This window comes from Lissotriton helveticus, chromosome 3_1 (genome assembly GCF_964261635.1).
Source record: "Lissotriton helveticus chromosome 3_1, aLisHel1.1, whole genome shotgun sequence".
Lineage (NCBI taxonomy): Eukaryota > Metazoa > Chordata > Amphibia > Caudata > Salamandridae > Lissotriton > Lissotriton helveticus.
Genome location: NC_136061.1, coordinates 1,073,664,480 through 1,073,685,830, shown reverse-complemented (window position 1 = coordinate 1,073,685,830; position 21,351 = coordinate 1,073,664,480).

Below are 21,351 nucleotides of genomic sequence, written 5' to 3'. Positions count from 1 at the left end.
CTACCGCACCCTCTGACACTCCTTTTCCTCTGTGTCCGATTGTCCAGGCCGGTCCTAGGCTATCAGCTAGCCCTGCAGATGTAGTTTATGGCCACAGCTGTAAAGAATCACCCCTCTTCAAAGGAGTTATAGTAGATCAAGGCCCACACTCGATGAGATCCGTCACAGCAGAAGCGTTGCTATTATCTGAAAACCATCCTGTATTGTGATTGGGGAGGGGACCGAGCGTGAAGCGGAAGATTCCAGGGATGACTCTTTGTACATCAAAGTTTTTACAATTATGTGTCACATTAAAAATATATAGCACTCCGACAAAGTAGTAAGATTATAAAACTTTAATAATTTATAAATATATACAAGAAAACAAAAATAGTAATAACATATAAACATTTTTAGAGAAAAACAACGAAGTAGCGGTCGGCTGTGCGAATAGTCCCAACGCAGCACAACGTCCAGATTTCCGGCGTGGGGCGTCGCGGGGGGTGGGTCATCAGTAGCAAACTGTTGTGCGAATAGTTCCAAGGCAGCAGAACGCGCCGAAATCTAGATGACACGAAAGTGATGTCTAGTAAGTTGCCACCCAGCAAATAACGGCGTGGGGCGTCGCGGGGGGTGGGTCATCAGTAGCAAACTGTTGTGCGAATAGTTCCAAGGCAGCAGAACGATGGCACCAAGGTGATGTCCAGTAAGTTGCCGCACTGGTTTTGGTATCCTACAATGCTGCTCCGAATAACGGCGTGGAGCGCCCCGGGGGAGGCGGCGTGAACGGGCCTCTCCAGGTGGAGTCTCATCTGTTTTAGTGGGGCGCCCCTTTACCGTTTCAGTTGCCATTCCGTCCGCTTTTGGTCCACTGTGTCAAAATCCGCCATTCAGCTGAGTTGCGCCCACTCTTGCGGTGCAGCGATAGGCGGCTGCCACAGGACTCTCAAAATGGCGGCAGGCTCTTTCCTTTTTGGGCGTGGTCCACTGAAATGGCCCTGGGACACCTTGGAAATCGGACGCTTGTCTGCTAGGTCTTGGACCCCATTCTCGAAAGCGTCCCCTCCGCCTTGAGAATTCATCAAAAGTTTTGGGGGCCCCGACTCCTGCAGGCTTCTGGTGGGGAGCGGCTGCCATGATTGCTCGCGGAATGACCACGACGGAGCTACGAGATGGTGGTGCTCTCATGGTGACGCCAGTTTAGTCTGAAACATCCAGAAACAAGGTGGGGCTTTCATCGTTTGGGGGAAAAAAAAAGTTTTCATCCAATGAAAAGTGTTGTTTTTAGGTCATATGATCAAGCCTTCCATCATTAGGAAACCAAAAGTAAAATGAACCAATGAAAAGTTTTATAAACAAGTCACATGACCTGTTATGCGGCATAGGGTATAAAATGCGGAGAAAATACGTTGGCACGTGAGGCGGCGTCAGTAGCGGACCGATGTGCGAATAGGCCGAAGGCAATACAACGCGCCAAGATCCGGATGGCACCGAGGTGGTGTCATAGTTGAGAGTTCTGAGCAGCGGTTGTAACACTGTCTGAAGCTTATTTGCAGCTGCTGCAGCTTCACTACGCGCCAAGATCCGGATGGCACCGAGGTGGTGTGTAGCAAGTTGCCGCACTGGTGTGGCCATCCTACAATGCTGAAAGTCGGCGTGGGGCGCCCCGTTGGCCTGTGAGTTTGCGTCAGTAGCGGACCGATGTGCGAATAGGCCGAAGGCAGCACAACGCGCCAAGATCCGGATGGCACCGAGGTGGTGTCTAGTAAGTTGTCGCACTTCTGTGGCCATCCTACAATGTTGAAAGTCGGCGTGGGGCGCCCCGTTGGCCTGTGAGATGGTGTCAGTAGCGGACTGATGTGTGAATGGGGCCAAAGGCAGCGCAACAATATTTTCTACTATATTTCCGGAGTAGAAGACACCACAAGGCGCTGAGATGCCAAGATCCGGATGGCACCGAGGTGGTGTGTAGCAAGTTGCCGCACTGGTGTGGCCATCCTACAATGCTGATAGTCGGCGTGGGGCGCCCCGTTGGCCTGTGAGATGGCGTCAGTAGCGGACCGATGTGCGAATAGGCCGAAGGCAGCACAACAATATTTTCTGACTGACACCACAAGGCGCTGAGATGCCAAGATCCGGATGGCACCGAGGTGATGTCTAAGTTGCGGACTGATGTGCGAATGGGGCCAAAGGCAGCGTAACAATATTTTTTGTATGGAAGATACCACTAGGCGTTGAGATGCCAAGATTCGGATGGCACTGAGGTGATGTCTAGCAAGTTGGTGTGGTCATCCTACAATGCTGAAACTCGGCGTGGGTCGCCCCATTAGCCTGTGAGATGGCGTCAGTAGCGGACCGATGTGCGAATAGGCCGAAGGCAGCACAACGCGCCAAGATCCGGATGTCACCGTGGTGGTTTCATAGTTGAGAGGCACTTCATCTGCAGTGGGGCGCCGAGATCCGGATGGCACCGAGGTGATGTCTAGCAAGTTGCTGTACTGGTGTGGTTATTCTACAATGCTGAAAGTCGGCGTGGGGCGCCCCATTAGCCTGTGAGATGGCGTCAGTAGCGGACTGATGTGCGAATGGGGCCAAAGGCAGCGCAACAATATTTTCTGACGAGAAGACACCAAAAGGTGCTGACATTCCAAGATCCGGATGGCACCGAGGTGGTGTCTAAGTTGCGGACTGATGTGCGAATGGGGCCAAAGGCAGCGTAACAATATTTTTTGTATGGAAGATACCACTAGGCGTTGAGATGCCAAGATTCGGATGGCACTGAGGTGATGTCTAGCAAGTTGCTGTACTGGTGTGGTCATCCTACAATGCTGAAACTCGGCGTGGGTCGCCCCATTAGCCTGTGAGATGGCGTCAGTAGCGGACCGATGTGCGAATAGGCCGAAGGCAGCACAACAATATTTTCTGACGAGAAGACACCAAAAGGTGCTGACATTCCAAGATCCGGATGGCACCGAGGTGGTGTCTAAGTTGCGGACTGATGTGCGAATGGGGCCAAAGGCAGCGTAACAATATTTTTTGTATGGAAGATACCACTAGGCGTTGAGATGCCAAGATTCGGATGGCACTGAGGTGATGTCTAGCAAGTTGCTGTACTGGTGTGGTCATCCTACAATGCTGAAACTCGGCGTGGGTCGCCCCATTAGCCTGTGAGATGGCGTCAGTAGCGGACCGATGTGCGAATAGGCCGAAGGCAGCACAACGCGCCAAGATCCGGATGTCACCGTGGTGGTTTCATAGTTGAGAGGCACTTCATCTGCAGTGGGGCGCCGAGATCCGGATGGCACCGAGGTGATGTCTAGCAAGTTGCTGTACTGGTGTGGTCATCCTACAATGCTGAAACTCGGCGTGGGTCGCCCCATTAGCCTGTGAGATGGCGTCAGTAGCGGACCGATGTGCGAATAGGCCGAAGGCAGCACAACGCGCCAAGATCCGGATGTCACCGTGGTGGTTTCATAGTTGAGAGGCACTTCATCTGCAGTGGGGCGCCGAGATCCGGATGGCACCGAGGTGATGTCTAGCAAGTTGCTGTACTTGTGTGGTCATACTACAATGCTGAAACTCGGCGTGGGTCGCCCCATTAGCCTGTGAGATGGCTGTTCTTTGGATTTGGGCCTGGTCCACCAAAATGGCCCTGGGACACCTTAGAACTCGGACGCTCGATTTTTTTTTCCTTTCCTGTACATGCAAAAAAAGGTAAATGCCCGGTACGTTACACGCTTCATCTGCCACGATGAACTCTCCAGAGGAACCGAAAAAAAATATAGTTGTGGTAACTATACCATGCATCGTCATATGGAGAGGTGGCACCAATTAATTATAGTGCTGCATAAAAGAGAGATTTGGAGGAGAACCCCTGACCTGCTAGTACATTCATCAAAGAAGTGGCACTGAGAGCTTCAGAGGCAAGGGAAACGGTCCCAAATATTTAGAAGAACTTTGGAAAGATTAAAATGACATGTTTAGATTGTGGCAAATTAATTTCATGTGGACAGATGAGTGTTACTCTAATAAATACAGCATATGAAGATCATCATAGTCGATGGTTGGTAGAGACATTTTGACTATATCCTGGACCTGCCCGTCCTCGCCCAAAATGGCGCCAGAATAAATGGGACTCGTAACTCCTTGTTGTGTACTGGTTGCAGAACCTTGAAATCACGAGATACGTATGCAGTTTTGAAGCACATGGCGGGCGGGGACGAGAATTGATTGAATATTTCGACATCCCTATTGATATTAAGTTCTGATGTGTTATTGATTACTGTACTGTTGAAAGTTCGAATTAACGTCACCCATGGTACTTGCCCGCAAATGTATATCTAGATAATTTTATTGTAACTGGCCCTGTCGTATTTTAATTATAAAATGTACGTCCACCGATTCCGTAACTGTTAGACACCTTAGTTCTTGCAACCTAATGGCCCGCCCGTTACGTTCCTCTACAGTGTAAATGTCTATTCATCATATACGATTACAGTTTGCTCTGTGGCAGGCCCACGTGGTTATAGGCTCGTATTTGTATAATGAAATTTTCTCAATAAAGGTTTTTAAAAGAAAACATGGTAGTAGTATATACATTGGTAAAGTTTTTAATAATAGTGACTGTTTTAGAATCATTAAAAGGCAAGTGAAATAAAGCAGACCAATTACATGAAGGGTAAAAGGTATAATACGAAGGAACGCAGTAAAGATAAATGGTCAAGGGCTGTTGTGTTTTCTATTCCTGCAACATAAAGTGATCGATAAGAATCTCATATTCAGGCGTATCGGCGACTAAGACAGCAGGTCGACCCTCTTTTGCTCAACGGCTCCGTCATGGGACGAAGAAACGCTCTTTTTCTCGAAAAAAGAATATATTTTACTTGCAGGGCAGTTGTAAAATTTCCGGGAAAGTACATTAGCCTGGAACATTATAACATATATTTAAGAAAAAATAATGTTCGGAAGTAATGAAAAGCGTAATTTTTAGGTCATATGACCAAGCCTTTCATCATTACAATAAGAAAAGTAAAATGAACCAATGAAAAGTTTTATTAACAAGTCACATGACTTGTTATGCTTACGTTACGCGCTGCGCGCCCCGGATGACTTCCGGATGCGCTAACGCGGCGCGTCATATGACGCATTACGCGACAACGCAGGTACAGAATATAGTCAAAATGTCTCCACCAACCAGCGGTCGGAACACAACCCCTTTCAGCAGGCTAAATAGTTCTGTTAAATGACAACAGAAGGGACAGGCAACAAGAACCATCAGTCAAAGAGGGGAGAGCTAGTTCTTCTCTACCGGGTTACATTGGGGCGCTACCGGAACTGATCGAATTGGTAGTCTACAGTGTTTCTGGATGTTTCAGACTAAAGCTGGGGTTAGCATGAGAGCAGCACCATTTCGTAGCTCCGTCGTGGTCATTCCGCAACCAATCATGGCAGCCGTTCTTTATCGTTATTTTGGGCGGGGTGGGTGGCGGAGCCGAGTTGTTTTGCAGCCATCATTGTGTGGAGTTCAGTTCATCTCACTAGTTTTGTATTTGTCATGAGGGGTTGTTCCTAATGTTTCTATTTTAGCGAGGTCAAAAAGAGATCCCATTAGTGGCCTACTGATTTTGCTCGATTCCTTTTCTTTTTTTTTTACACGATTTTTCGTTATCTGCAAAGACTGAACAGAGTATTGCGACTCTGTGTTTGTTTGTAAATAGAGAATGAACCAAAGAGAACTAATTCTAAAACAGTAAATACTTGGATAACAATCAATCAAATGGAGAGAGAAGCAGGCACGACGGATTACAATGGGGGCAAAGACCTGCGTTAACTACCTTTCACTATCTGCAAAGAGAGAGTACTCCTAATAGAAATGAGGGGGGGGGGCACCATTCAAAGCAGATCAGTGTGCATAAACACGAAAATGTTTTCACTCACCACGTACTTGACATTCGACAGCTTATGATATTTGCTATTAAAAAACCATTGAAATTCACTGAAAAAACCATAGGTTATAGACCATATATAGTTAGGAATTAGCATTTACAAAACCTTGAAAATTCACTGAAAAAACCATAGGTTATAGACCATATATAGTTAGGAATTAGCATTTAAAAAACCTTATTTTACTCACACAAAACCATTGAAATTCCATATATAGTTAGTTGCACTAACTATATATCGCGCACCCGCAATCCACTGCTGATCATGTCACATATTACATCATTCATGACATGGTCAGTGACATCACTGATGACATCACTGATGACATCTCAAATGACATCACTGATGACATCACTGATGACAACATCCAGTGACTGTATGTTTCTGTAAAGTTAAAATATATCTTACATATTGAAGAATGAGTGGATGTATAAGTGTCTGGATGAAGGATTTAGTAGGTGCGTGACTGACTGTATGAGTGAGTGATTAAATGTGTCTCACTGAATGCATGGGTTAGTGACTAAACTGTCTTAATTTGTGCATCATTATGTCTGTTGTTCTGTAAACTGCTGCATGTGTTGATCATTAGCTATACGAGAGGCTATATGTGTTATTAATTGCTTGCCCAAGTATTTCTATGGGAGATTGAGTTTGTGTGGGGGTGGCTGGAAGGTGTGTGACTCTATGCATAGATGTGTGAACAGTTTATTCACTAGGTGTATGAGTTCAAGAGTGCATGTGGAAACAGCTACATGGGCAGTTGACTGTGTGCATGAGTGTATTGATGAGTGAATGGATATCTCAATGCTACATGTCATAGTAAGTACATATGTAAAACACAGTACATGTGAGAGTTGGCATATATAAATAACTGTGCATGAGAGCCACTGAATGAGTGAGTGGTTGTATCGATCATTGTGAACTTGTATCAGGGATTGTATAAGAGAGTAAATATGTGTTAGTATATGTTTCAATAAGTAAGGTGTGTTTAACTGTATAGTTGAAGAAATGGAGGTGAGATTGTTTCTTTGCATGACTGACTGGGTGTGTGAGTAACTCCATGGATGAGTGGCAGTGTGTGAGTGTCTGTATACACTGAGTGTATCTAAGGTTATATTAGAGTCTGAAGAGGTTTATCGTATTAGCACAAGAATGATGTCAAATGAGATGTCATCAGTGATGTCATCAGTGATGTCATTTGAGATGTCATCAGTGATGTCATCAGTGATGTCACTGACCATGTCATGAATGATGTAATATGTGACATGATCAGCAGTGGATTGCGGGTGCGCGATATATAGTTAGTGCAACTAACTATATATGGAATTTCAATGGTTTTGTGTGAGTAAAATAAGGTTTTTTAAATGCTAATTCCTAACTATATATGGTCTATAACCTATGGTTTTTTCAGTGAATATATATATAGATATATATATATGTATGTATGTTTGGATTTATATAGCGCTTATAACCCAGGGGTCTCTAAGCGCTTTGCCTTGGGAACCCGTCCTGGCTTTTCCCTGTGAGATAGCCCCTACAGGGCATCCCCAAGGTGAAAGCCAGGCATCCCGCCGCGGGGGGCCGTTGTGGAGATTAAGCAAGCTTAATGCCCAGAGTTGCAGAGTGTGAACCCATGATTAGGTCAGGCACCGAAGCGAGAATTATCGAGTACGTTGACATTTGAGCTCGAGACCCTGCCGCGTCGGGAATTGAACCCTGGTCCCGGGTCTGACCTCTGCTTCAGGGTCTGCCTGCTCTAACCAGTGAGCCACACTTCTCCACATATATATATGAATATATATATATTCTTTCAAAAAAGAACGAACCCAGCCAAGCTCCAGTGTGCAGCCAGGCAGTCCAAGTACACCACAGCGCAAACAGGATCCAATACGTGATACTTCAGGTAGGAATAATTTTTATTTTTTCACAACACCATTTCGTGCATAGATATAGATATAGTCAAAACTGGATTACCTTCCTCAACCTCCCAACGGCGATAAAGAAGGCGCGAACTCCACTTGGATTTGGCGTGAAAATCTTTATTCCTGCTCACTTAGAAAGTCATACAGATATAGATATAGATATATATCCACCAGTTCCAATGTGTTTCCTGGAGGCATCCTGAATGCCAGTGTCAAGAGTCTTACTTGAAGTTTCCGAGACACTTCACAGGAACAGAATCATGCCTTTTACCCATGCTCTCTAGGACCCCTTCGACGCAACCCAAGAATATTTCGAGAGAGAATGAAGGAATTCCCGAAGAGGAAAAGGGGTGGGGACAGGGAAGAGACAGCCTTCGTCCTCTTGAAGATGGTGTCTTCAAATTAACCACTACTTCTAGGTGTCCAACATCCGCAGTTTAGTTATTAGACACTGTAAAACAAATTAACAAATTACTAAGGTCTATGCAATTTTCTAGTCTACTCTCTATGGGCCCGATGTAGGTAGCCAAATACCGTTCGGTAATGGCCAAAATTCGGTAATTTCGGCCCTTACCGACCGAAATAGGAGTATCGAGATGTATGTGGAAAAAAAGTGTCCGAATCGATAAAAACCAGTCGGTAAAATACTGATTCGGTATTTCACGATTCGGAATATACCGAATTCCTATTTACCGAATCGGTAAATCAGAAATGGTAAAAATGGCATATCGAGATGTAGGAAACCCAAAAAATACCGAATACCATGAAAATCGGTATTTAAGAGTCGGTATTTACCACGGAATGAAAGCAGGTGGAAACCAGGTGCAGGATATAAAAGAAGGCCCCAAAATGCAACAGTGCAACCACAATGGCGGCTTTCTACATTATGACAAGGCGGCTATGGATACAGGCATCAGGAGAGAGGGTCTGGCTAAGGGAGGAGCAGGTGTATAGGCAGAGGATCACCCTATTCCAACTGACTGAACCAGAGATCCTGCAAAGGTACAGGCTACACCCCAGAACCATCCTGGACTTGATCAGGGACCTCCACCCATATCTGGAACACCCAACCCCAAGAGCACACGCCATCCCACCCCATGTGCAGGTGCTGTGCTGCCTACACCTTCTTGCTTCTGGGAGCTACCAGAATGTGATTGCTGTGGCAGGTGGGTTGTCCCAGAGCTGCCCGTCACGTTTCTTCAGGAAATTCCTTGACGCCATGATGCAGAGGATGGGACACTACATTGAGTTCCCTGACACACCTGCTGAACTAGCAAAGACCAAAACCAATTTCTACCAACTTGCACACTTCCCGCACATCATAGGCTGTATCGATGGCACGCACATCCCACTATGCCCACCTGCAGCAACAGAACACATTTATAGAAACCGGAAGTCTACGCATTCAATCAATGTGCAGGTGATATGCAATGCTGCCAACATCATTACCGACATTTTTGCCAAATTTCCAGGGAGTACCCACGACGCCTACATCTTCCAGAATAGTGGGATATTCACACACCTTGTTGCTGGTGATTTTGGGGATGGATACCTGCTAGGTAAATAACTGTGAGACACCCTGATAGTCAATGCAGAAGGATCAATCATGAGTATGTGATTATTTCATTTTCCATCCAGGTGACAGTGCATATGCCCTGCGTTCATTTGTCCTCACCCCCTACCTGAACCCATCCACCAGGAGTGAAAGGCGGTACAACGTGGCACACAGAACAACACGTTACGTGGTGGAACGCACTTTTGGACTGCTGAAAAGCAGATTTCGCTGCCTCCATAAGAGTGGAGGTGCACGGCAGTACACGCCAATGATCTGTTGCAAAATGATTGCGACCTGCGCCATGCTGCACAATCTTGCCACCAGGGAGGGCACATATCATGATGACATAGATGATGGGACAGAACAAGCCGATCACAATGCAGCAGGAGCAGCGCCAGCAACAGATGGCAGACTGAGACGCGCAGAAATCACAACCAGATATTTCTAATAGAGTGAGGAGACACAGGCATGTTTAGTTCCTGAAGCACTCAATTTAATATGCACTACTGCACTTCACATATACCAGACTACATGAATCAAACAACATCCGCATTTCACACTGGGTGGCCAAAGTTCACATCACTGTGACCTGTCCTGTGTTCAGGATTATTTGTTAATGCCTGCGCTTACGCAATATGGTGTGGGAGAAACGGGGCAGGGGGTCAACTTGCGCAGTGGTGCCAGGGTCTTCTGCATGGAGCCTGCTGCTCCGACGAACGTCCTGTACAGGCGTGCTAGATCCACTCCTGCTTGTGGACTCCTCTGTGTCCCCGACACACGTGTTACCAGCAGTGGCTGTCTGCTGTGTCAGCAGTACCTCCATAGCAGAGGTCACTCTCCCCATCCCCCTGGACAAGTCACTGCAGCAGTGCACAATGTCAGTCTGCATGTTCACTGACCGGCGGCATAGCAGGGTGGTTGCAATTGCCAGCCGGTTGATGGCCTTATTCTTCTGCTTAAGTACGTGCCTATTCCTGCGCCTTTCTGTCCGGTCACTCTCCAGCATGTCACAGAGGGAACCCATGCGCACACCCATTTCCCTCACCCCCTCTGCCATGGACTCCATTCCTTTTGCCATGGAGCATATCCCCCGATCAATGTTTGACATCCTGCTGTTCAGGATGCACACCTGTCTGTGCACTGCCATGATCCCTTTGGACTGAATGCGCTGGATCTTCACCATAGTGCTTTCCAAACCAGCAAAGACCCCCTGCATACCTTGCCCCTCGTCTCGCTCACATGCCCTATGACCACGGACACTTGCACGCACAGATCCTGATGATAGCCAGCCAGTGGTGGAGTGCTAGGTGTGTGAACCTCCACCTCTTCTTCATCAGAGCTTTCTAGGATCCTGAGTGGTGGAACATCCTGCCTCCTTGTCCTCACATGCACAGAAGACCCTGAGGTTGGTGTTGTGGCACCTGCAGGTGCTTCCGGAGTCTGTGTCCCAAACAGCAAGGTTGACAGTGGCTGTGCTGTGGTGTCTTCCTCCAATGTTGTGGGTGCCTGTGCTGTTGAATTGTCCTCAGGGACAGTGCTGGGTCCTGATGTGTCTGAAGGCTTCTCCCTCGCAGCCGTTGCTGGTGCACTCGCCTCCCCTCCCTGCGCTGCACTGCGCGATGATTCTCCTGTGGGCAGACATTGACAATGATCACCTGTGCGTCTTCATTAAACACATTCCTATCACACAATTTCCTAAGCCTCAACTGCTTGTGTATGGGGAGTGTGGCATGGCATGCTGAATTCTGTGTTGGCTGCTTTGATGTATGTTCCTATGACTACGACTACCATGATGCATTGCTGGTGAGTACTAACATGTGTTCTGGATTGTGATTCAGTCACCCACATTGGGGAAGGGGCCAGGGAATGGGTGGGGATTCATGTCCATGCATCTTACCTTTCTTTCTTGCAGCTCTGGCTGAGCTGTCAGCATCCCCAATCCCGTGTATGCATTCCGGCTCCATGGTGGATTCCAACAGCCGCTCCAGTTCAGTGAGGCTTGGTGCACGGCTCTTCCCTCCACCTGTGGCTACGGATTCTTTCCTCTGGGTTGCAATCTTCTTTTTGGTGATGATCCTCAGATCATACCACCTTTTTTTGATATCTTCAATTTCCCGATGTGTGACCCCTAGGGCATTTACTTTGCTCTGGATCGCCAGCCAGGTGTTTCTTTTGACAGACTCTGCTACTTGCAGGGACTGTCTCCCATAAAGCTGGATGTAATGCTGCACTACCCTCCTCCACCAGCACCTGGAGCTCAGTTGTGCTGAATTTTAGCTTCCTTTTTCTATCACCTCCATCCTTCTGGCCTTCCTGGGACTCCATGGTGATGCTCTGCTGGGCTCAGTGCAGCCTGCTCCTCTGTCTCCCCTACAGCTCTCCAAACAGTTCTGTGGCTCTGCACCTGCATGGGTGTGGCCACCTCCAGGTACTGGGGTGGGGTACTTGCATCTGATTAGTTGATTTCTCAGTTGCTTTGTTGTGGGGTGTGGTGGGTGTCCCTGATTGGTTAACTGGCTCACATGTCTTCTATTCGAATTTTCGAGATCGGATGTTACCGATTCGGTAAATACCGATTCGGTAATCTCCGAATCGGTAATATCCGATTCGGTATCTCCCATTCATTCCTATGGGCCTGGAGGCCCATAGGGTTGAATGGGTGAAACCGATTCGGATATTACCGATTCGGAGATTACCGAATCGGTATTTACCGAGTGTGGATTCCGATTGTTACCGATTTAGTATCTTTTACCGATTTTTTAGCTACATTCAGTTTTCCGATTCATAAATACCGATTCGGTATGAATCGGTATTTAAGAACCGGAAAAATGAACTTACCTACATCGGGCCCTATGTATTTTCTGTAACCTGATTCAACATACCCTTGAGAGACTGGGCTATTGCCTCTCTTATTGCTAGTTTTAGTATAGTAGATAATGTGTTCTTCATAATATTGTAACTCAGTAGTTGGAGTGTATTTCTAAGGAATAGTATACACCAGTAATGCAGGTAAGTGCTCTAGTGATGGGAGATCTGACTACTGCTTATATCTTTCTTTTTGCACAGGTTGAATATTATTCTAAGGGTTTTCTCTCTATTTAATAGGTGCAGAGCAAACTACCGGAAAACCTACTGAGGAAAACGATAATACCGGTAAGTACAACTCAATAATCGCTAAAATGTTTTTTAGACATTTAAATTTGTTCCCAAACGGGTACTTGTGTGACAGGAATGAACCGTTCTTAAGCGGTACCCAAAATAGACACTGAATTCACTTCAAGAACCTCTACAACTGGAAATATCCGATGACTCTGGAATCAGCTTCTCGACGATGACAGCACCCGATGAGTAGCGGAAACCTAATGCTACCGTTGGAACCTGCGGACAACAATTTCTAACAAAACTGCTCTAAACTCTCACGAACGCCGAAGCACTGTTGATCCCTCAACGTTTCTCGGTGAAGTGCGCACAGCTGAGGAGGAGCGCGAGCCTCGAGCTCACAGCCAGAAGGCTGAAACTCTAACTTGTGCACCTGCAGCCTTCTTAGAGGACCGTAAATTAAACAACTCAGTCCAGGACAGGTTACCTTGCTTGGGAGGGAGGGGTGGGGGGGAGTGAGCAGACCAAGAGACCAAGTAGAGTGTGAAAAAGGCCGCTTTAATGAAACAGGTGCACATTTACACAACGAATCCTCGGCAAACGCCTAACAATCTAAAACCTTACCAATTGTTTGAATTGTTTTTCCAACCCCCAAAACACCCACCCCCGCCCCTCACCCTCAGTCAAACCCGCCCCCACCCGTACATACCCCATCACATATTAAAACCATATAACAGCCCCATTACAACATTATAACTTCAACAGGCCCCAAAACCATATCTCAAAACCCCACTTACAGCCAAAGCCCGACCAGATCCCCCAGCCTATGCCTCCAAACCCGAATTCCACCTGCACAACTTCCCCTGACAAAATCCACATTCCAAAATCTCAACTCCCCTCGTGCCCAAAATTGGCAAATCAAAATAATCCGCACCGCACCTGTTCCAAGCGACAATGAAAGAACAATAACAAAAAACCCCCATGTCCACCTGTACCAAACAGCTGCGCCCAACAAAAAGAAAAGAGGGGGCAAAATAGCAAGCGTCAGAAAAAACCCATGAGATGAAACCAAAGAAAAGGAGGAAAAAACCATAAGGGAGGGAGGGAGGGACAAAAAACTCGCTATGCTAACACCCGGCCACCAGGTCACCTAAGCCTAAAATGGTGGCCGGGGGGAGGAGCCCAAGCCCCTTATAGGCTGGGCTCCTCCGCAACCAAAAAGTAGCCCAAAACTAGCCCAAACCCCTGGCCTGCTTCAAAATGGCCCCCACCCGACCCTCCCAAACAGCCCGGGGGGGGGACCTCCCAGGGGTCGGCTGCCCCCCCCCAAGCCCCCCTTGGGAGGGAGGGGTGGGGGGGAGTGAGCAGACCAAGAGACCAAGTAGAGTGTGAAAAAGGCCGCTTTAATGAAACAGGTGCACATTTACACAACGAATCCTCGGCAAACGCCTAACAATCTAAAACCTTACCAATTGTTTGAATTGTTTTTCCAACCCCCAAAACACCCACCCCCGCCCCTCACCCTCAGTCAAACCCGCCCCCACCCGTACATACCCCATCACATATTAAAACCATATAACAGCCCCATTACAACATTATAACTTCAACAGGCCCCAAAACCATATCTCAAAACCCCACTTACAGCCAAAGCCCGACCAGATCCCCCAGCCTATGCCTCCAAACCCGAATTCCACCTGCACAACTTCCCCTGACAAAATCCACATTCCAAAATCTCAACTCCCCTCGTGCCCAAAATTGGCAAATCAAAATAATCCGCCACCCAGAAAGCAGTGGGAGAGGACAACGAAACCCACCTTTCTGCCCCCCCAAACAGCCAACAAAACCTGTGGAAACGAGGGGCAAAAGAGTACACTAAACCAACGCATTTCTGACCGTCAAACAGCGGGACAAAACCTCCCGAATCTCCAAAAGATACAAGTCCATCCCCATCCGGGATAAATGAACCCCGTCACTGTGGAAAAAAGGCACAGCATCATACCGGATGTCACTATGAACAATCCGGCCAAACCCCAAGTCCCGACAAAACCGAGACACCTCAAGATTAACCTTCCTGCGGGACTTGTCAATAGCTTTAGGCTTTACTGCATTGCGCCAGCACCTCCTCGGGATCAATTCAGTCCACAGGACGTGGCACCCAGCCCATTGCTGATGTAACAAAGAAAGATCCTTTTTCATGGTCCGAAGAAGAACAACACCCTTAACTGAACACAGGTCATTCTCTCCAAGATGTAAAACCAAAATATCCGGACAAACCCCTCCCACCAACCACGAGTTAAGAGCTGGAATAAGATCCTTCCACAACATACCCCCCCGTCCCTTCCAAACAACATTAAATAAACGTTCATTAAAGCCAAGCATAGCACCAAAGTAACTCAAACGAGCTTGAAGCTGAGCTCTTTTAACGAAGGAGTGCCCCACAATCCATATCGTCAGGACAGCGGAACGAGGACCAGCCACAGAACCTGCAAGAAAAAGAAGTATCAGAAAGGCAAAACAGGAGAAGACGCTGGCGCATCCCCAACCGCACCTCGGACATAGCGCTGAAAGCAGTTTGAAGTCCAGCGCCCCAAATGCATAATGTCCTCCCGTGACCAACCCCTGTGAAAGGCCTCAGTGGTAGCTCCAATTTGAAAAGAATGTGTGCCATAACGAGACTCATCCAAGCCAAGATGACGCAGCGCTTTTCGCAACACCATGCGCAGTTGGTATGTAGTGACCACAGAACCATCCAAGTGTTGAAAAACATTATGTTCTAAAACACCACCCGAAAGCTCCCACCAGCAGCGCGCCCAGCGCAAAGGGCAAGTCTCCACGGAAGAAACAGCTTCCAGCCAAATACCCTTGCCTTTATGTCTCTGATCCGTTTTGGAATGAGAAAGCCAAATATGAACTCCTCTACCAGACAAACGAACATCACCCCACAAAACTCCCTTGGAACACCAATTACCCAACAACTCGGACACCCTAAAGGCGCCAAAAAACATCCAAACCATCAAGGTGGCAAACAGGCAAGCTTCAGCCCTGTCCCTACACACTTCTGGCAAAATCGACACCACACTAGCCAACCTCTGCCATGACAAAGGAGACCTCACCGCCGGAACACCACCCCGCTCCCGAGCCCACCCTTCTAACATTCTCCTGCCCAATTCCCCCGCAGATGGTGAGTAACCCCAGAACAACTTACCCATAAAGGAAACGCCCGCCAACTTCCCAGCAATAGTAACCCTGGATAAACCCCTGTCCATTAAACCCAACATAAACTGAACCACGTCCTCTGATCTTTGCCACGACAGGTCCCTTTTGACAGCTCCAGAAGCCAAAAATTCTTTCCACGCCAACTCATACGCTGTTCTTGTGGAAGTCGCCAAGGACCCTACCACCAGCTGAAAGACCCTGTGTTGCCTACCGTCCACAGATGTTCCGGCATGGGAGTCGGCGTCTCGTCTGCCTCCAAAGCTAGCCCACGGAATCTCTCCCACTGTGAACGAGACAAAGCATCTGCAATGTCATTGTCCACACCAGGAATGTGTAGGGCCCTAAAGCAAATATCAAATCTAAGGCATCCTAACACAAAGACCCTGAGCAGTTTCAGAACTTGCACGTCCTTGGCAGATTGTCTATTGATCACCTGAACCACAGCCAAATTGTCAATCCTGAAAAGAACCTTCTTGTGAGCCAAATCCTGGCCCCACAACGTTACTGCCACAACAACCGGGAACAGTTCCAAAAAGGCAATGCTCCGGCCACCATTCCTCCAAGCCTCGGGCCACCGCTGAGCACACCATTTCCCTTGCCAATACAGGCCAAAACCATCACTACCAGCCGCATCAGAAAAGATCTGCACATCCCACATCCAATCCACTTCCCTATGTAGAGGAACTCCATTGAAAGAATGCAGAAAGGTGACCCACATACGCAAATCCTCTTTGACACCCGCCAACAGCCGAACCCGATGATGTGGCAAGTAACGACCAGACAGAGCCCTGCCTAGTCGCCTACAGAAAGTCCTGCCCGCCCTGACCACCCGACATGCAAAATTAAGGTGACCCAGTAAGACCTGCACTTCCCGCACCATGACTTTCTTTTTAGGCAACATTTGTTCAACCAACTCCAACATGTTCCTTTTCTTATCAAGGGGTAAACGAGCCTGCATGGACTGAGAGTCAAGTTCAATGCCCAAAAAAGACATGGTCGCGCAAGGACCCATGGTCTTCTCCGGAGCCAAAGGAACACCCAAATGAACCATAAGGGACTGGAACTGAACCAAAGCATTCTGGCAGTCTAAAGAATCAGCAGCACCCACAAAAAAGAAATCGTCCAGATAGTGAGTGACCAAAGTGTGACCAGATTGCTGTGTGAAGAACCATTGTAAGAACGTACTGAACGTTTCAAACAACGCACATGACATGGAACAGCCCATTGGCAGTGCTTTGTCCACGTACCACTTCCCAAGGAATTGGATACCCAGAAGAGGCCAATCTTCAGGATGGACTGGAAGCAGTCGAAATGCGGATTTAATATCGCATTTTGCCATTAGAGCCGAAGGGCCCGCAGCCACTACCAAAGACATGGCCACATCGACGGAAGAGTATGAAACAGAAGCTGCTTCATCATCAATAAAGTCATTCACAGAACTACCCTCAGGCCACGACAAGTGTTGGATAAGCCGAAATTGCCCCGGGTCTTTCTTGGGAACCACCCCAATTGGTGAAATAATTAACTCTTCCAGAGGCCAATCATCAAAAGGACCTGCCATTCTGCCTTCACACACCTCCTTGTTCAACTTCTCCTGGACTATATCCTTATGTTCATCCGCTGACTTAAGATTCTTCGACCACCTCCTCACACGAGGCCCCACATAACCCAGATGAAAACCATCTCTGAAACCAGACACCAGAAACTCTCTCAACTCAGCAGACCCATACCCGTGTAGCGCCTCAGACAAATGTAGCACATTAACCGGCGTATGAGCCTTTGGGCCCAACACCTGATGAACCTCTCCCTCCCCTGGAAGCCGGAGGTGTCTGTGAAGTGGCCTGATGTGTTGAACCCTGCTGTGACCACTGTTGCCCACCCGGAGGTCTGAGTCCCCAACATCTAGAAAGCGGGTGGCTCTTTTTCCCACACTGTGAACATTCATGTCGGAACTTACAAAACTCTCTAGTGCATGTCCCTCGATTGAAGTCCCAGCAGGTCCCAACATTAGCCTGTGCTGATGTACCTGACCCCACCCCTCCCCGGGTGGGTCGCGCTTGAAAGGGGCGGTAAAGTAAAGGCAAACCACTGGCTGTAAAGATCGTTTTACCACTAGAAGCCGCTCCCATGGTGTGTTGCCAAAGGTCTGTGTCTAATTCCCCCCACTTCGCCTCAGGGTCCCAAGCCATACGGGCCCTAAACTCCTCATCATACTGCGCCCAAGCAAAGTCATTTCTAGTGATTTGAGCTTTACGAATCACATCCATGTATTTGAACAACGAAACGCAGCGCTCAGGAAACTTCTCACAGTATACACTGGCGTATATTAAAAACGCCGCCGTCCAATTTTCGATGGTCAAGGGGACTTTAGGCCGCTTAGCCAATTCGTATTCCTCTTCCTTGGAACCCTCTTTAGCACGTACTTCCCTATGTAACAACTTTAGGAGTTCCACAAACTCACCATTCCAAATTTTCTCCTTAGTGCTCAACATTAGATGAGCTCCCAACGGCTTAGTGACGCCCATATAGGGCAACTTCTTGATTTTCAACTCCTTACTATGTACAACCTTACCTGTGTCAGTTCCGACAGTAGAAGTCCCACTGTCAACCTTAGCCTCCACCCCCTTGTCAACCCCATCGGTACCAACACCCTGGTCTTTAACATAGCGACCCTTGTGTAACCTACCCCCAGACCCCGTGGAGACTAAATCTTCCCCAGACCCCACAGACACCATTTGAACCTGAGGCTGCACATTCTCACCTGGACGTAACAAAGGAGGCTGACTTGGCTCCGTTCTCCACTCCACATGGGAAACATCATCCGCCGTTCGAGGAGCCCTCACTGAGGGGCCGAGCGCTCGTGGCCTGGACCGTTCAGCTCTCCCACGCACCACCGGTGCCTGTAAAGAACTAAGAGACACATGAGACTGCCCCCCCTTAGACACAGTATCCCGCACTTCACCCTCCTCAGGGCTATCCTCATCATAGTCAAGAATTAACGATTCATCCAACTGAGAGGGGGCAGGCAACACCACTTCCTTCCAGACCCCTTCAAGGGTCAGTGAACGATCACGGGCCTTACCAACCCTGACATGAGAGCGAGGCGGGGAGGCAGACTGTACCCGCCTGTATGCCCCACCAACATTACCAATCCCAACACCTGTCACCGGCAAAAAAATTTGAAGACCTTGCGGAGCAAAAGCAGTCGCGCCGGACCTGCTCTTGGAAACTGCGCTGTAATCCCTCGGTGGAGCCAGTGAGATCGCACGTGACCTGCTAAAACCAGCTGCGCCGACATCCCTCGTTGGGGCCACTGAGGTCGCGCTTAACCTGCTTGTAGTGGCCACGACGGGATCCCTCGTTGTGACGGGACGTGCCGCGCAAGGCTCCACCCTCTTTTCACCTTGGCGCAAATGGGCTGCCTTCCGCCCTACCAAGTCCGCTGCTCCTGACTGCTCCCTATCCTGCAAAGAAAAAGGCCGGACTGATGTGCCAGGGTTAAAACCACCTAAATATCCAGCAGCTGGGCGCACGTCGCTCGCCGCCCTGTCAAAAATCCGTCTACCTTCTTGAAAATCAACTGAAACAGGCCTCTTATTCTTAAGGACCTCACTCAAACGAGGTGGAGGGGGGGGAGGTGAACAAACCTCCTCCTCACTGCTGCATTCCAACATAGCCTGAACTATAGCTGACGCTGGACCCTGCATTTGAGCACCCGGAGCCACGCCAACCCGTTGCGCCGCCTCTAACAGACCCGACGCCCTACTCCGACCACCAACCTGTAGACCCGGGAATTGCACAACACCAGACTTCATACCCTCCGCACCCCGAGTCTCGGCATCGCCAAACTGACCAGCCTCCCTCAGCCCTTCAGCCCAGGAGGGAAAAATATCCAGACCCCCCCAAGACCTAACCCTGACCCCCGGGAGAGCCCCACCCAACTGCCCCACCACTGAAGAAGACCCCACCAACCCCTTGTCCGCTGCTCCAGAAAAAGAAGGAACCTGAGAAAATGCCAATGTCTCATCCCCCATACCTGCCTGTGAAAGATAAGATCCATCATGTCCCCCTATCTGCGCCCACTCTCCCTCCCCAACAGAACCACTGCACACCGAAACCACCTCACCCCTAGCAGATAAAGGGGGGGAAAACAATAAAGGGCTAACAGGAACCAACTCTGCAGCAACGTCGCCCTCCCCCTCATGTAAAAAGGCAACCTCCGCATTCACAGGCAAAGAAATACCACGTGGCCCTGAAGGAGAGACCAAAAACTCTCCATGCCCAGCAACAGGCGCTGAACCAACCGCCTCAGGATGCCCGACCCGTGAAGGAGATACCACGGAAGGCCCAAGAATCACCGACCCATCCAAAACCGGCCTAATTCCCAAAGCGTCATGCTCCAACAATGCCTCCGCCCCTCCCCCGCCAATGACGTCACCAACTGTCACCGCGGAGGCCTAAGCGGAGCGCCTGAAATCCCCACGCCGTCTAGAGGCCCGCCGACCTCGCAGAAGAGGAGCCGAGACAGCTCTCTCAGGTATTCCTGACACCGGTAAAAACCCCGGCGCCGCCTGCAAACCCACAGCCTCTGCATGCCCGTCCCCACCAAACTCAGACACACCCCCCGCCTCAGGCAGCCCAGAAACACTCCCCCGTCGAGCCTTCACACCCGGGGCCACTCGTCTCGTTCTAGAGCGGCCCCGGTCACTCACCGCTTCTTGTCGACGGCGCTTCGGCGAAAGGCACGCTGCTACTACCGCTGACACACCCGCAGACGCCAGACGCTGCGGGCGCTGAGGCCGGTCGCCAATGACCAAATCCAAACGACCCGCCTCACTAAGGAGGCGGATCGCCTCCAACACTCGGTAATCTTCCGCTGCCATCCTAAAACCGAGCCTAATGAATTAAACAAGCCAACAAAAAACTCGCTATGCTAACACCCGGCCACCAGGTCACCTAAGCCTAAAATGGTGGCCGGGGGGAGGAGCCCAAGCCCCTTATAGGCTGGGCTCCTCCGCAACCAAAAAGTAGCCCAAAACTAGCCCAAACCCCTGGCCTGCTTCAAAATGGCCCCCACCCGACCCTCCCAAACAGCCCGGGGGGGGGGACCTCCCAGGGGTCGGCTGCCCCCCCCCAAGCCCCCCTTCTTATGGGAATCAGGGGCATACAACCTCCTTTTCTCCAGTGGCCAGTGGCAGCCCCCACTAGCTGACAAGTAGTCTTAGGATTTTGACCTAGGTTCCTGACAGCCGGTGGTGCTTGGAAGTACAGCGCTCTGTCGCGCACTGTTTGAAATGGACAACAACAGTTTCCTCTTGTGATCGGTAAGAAGACCTCCAACACTCAGGTGCAGTTGAAAAGTTTTCATTTAAATGTAGGCAGAACCACGTTTCGATGCGAGCCCGCACCTTGGTCACGATGTTGACCCTAAGATAAACAGCATTTTTGTATGTGCTTTGCTCGTCATTACTCAAATTAACATCAACATCAACTTGTCAAAGCATACAAAAGCAGTGGCCCCTTTGGAGTGCCAGTGTTCACTAATATTTCAATGTAAATCCTCCCATATAAACTAACCTAATTAAATTTCAATCTGTGTCACTTAAATTCATTATGCAACGTGCTATAACAAAATAT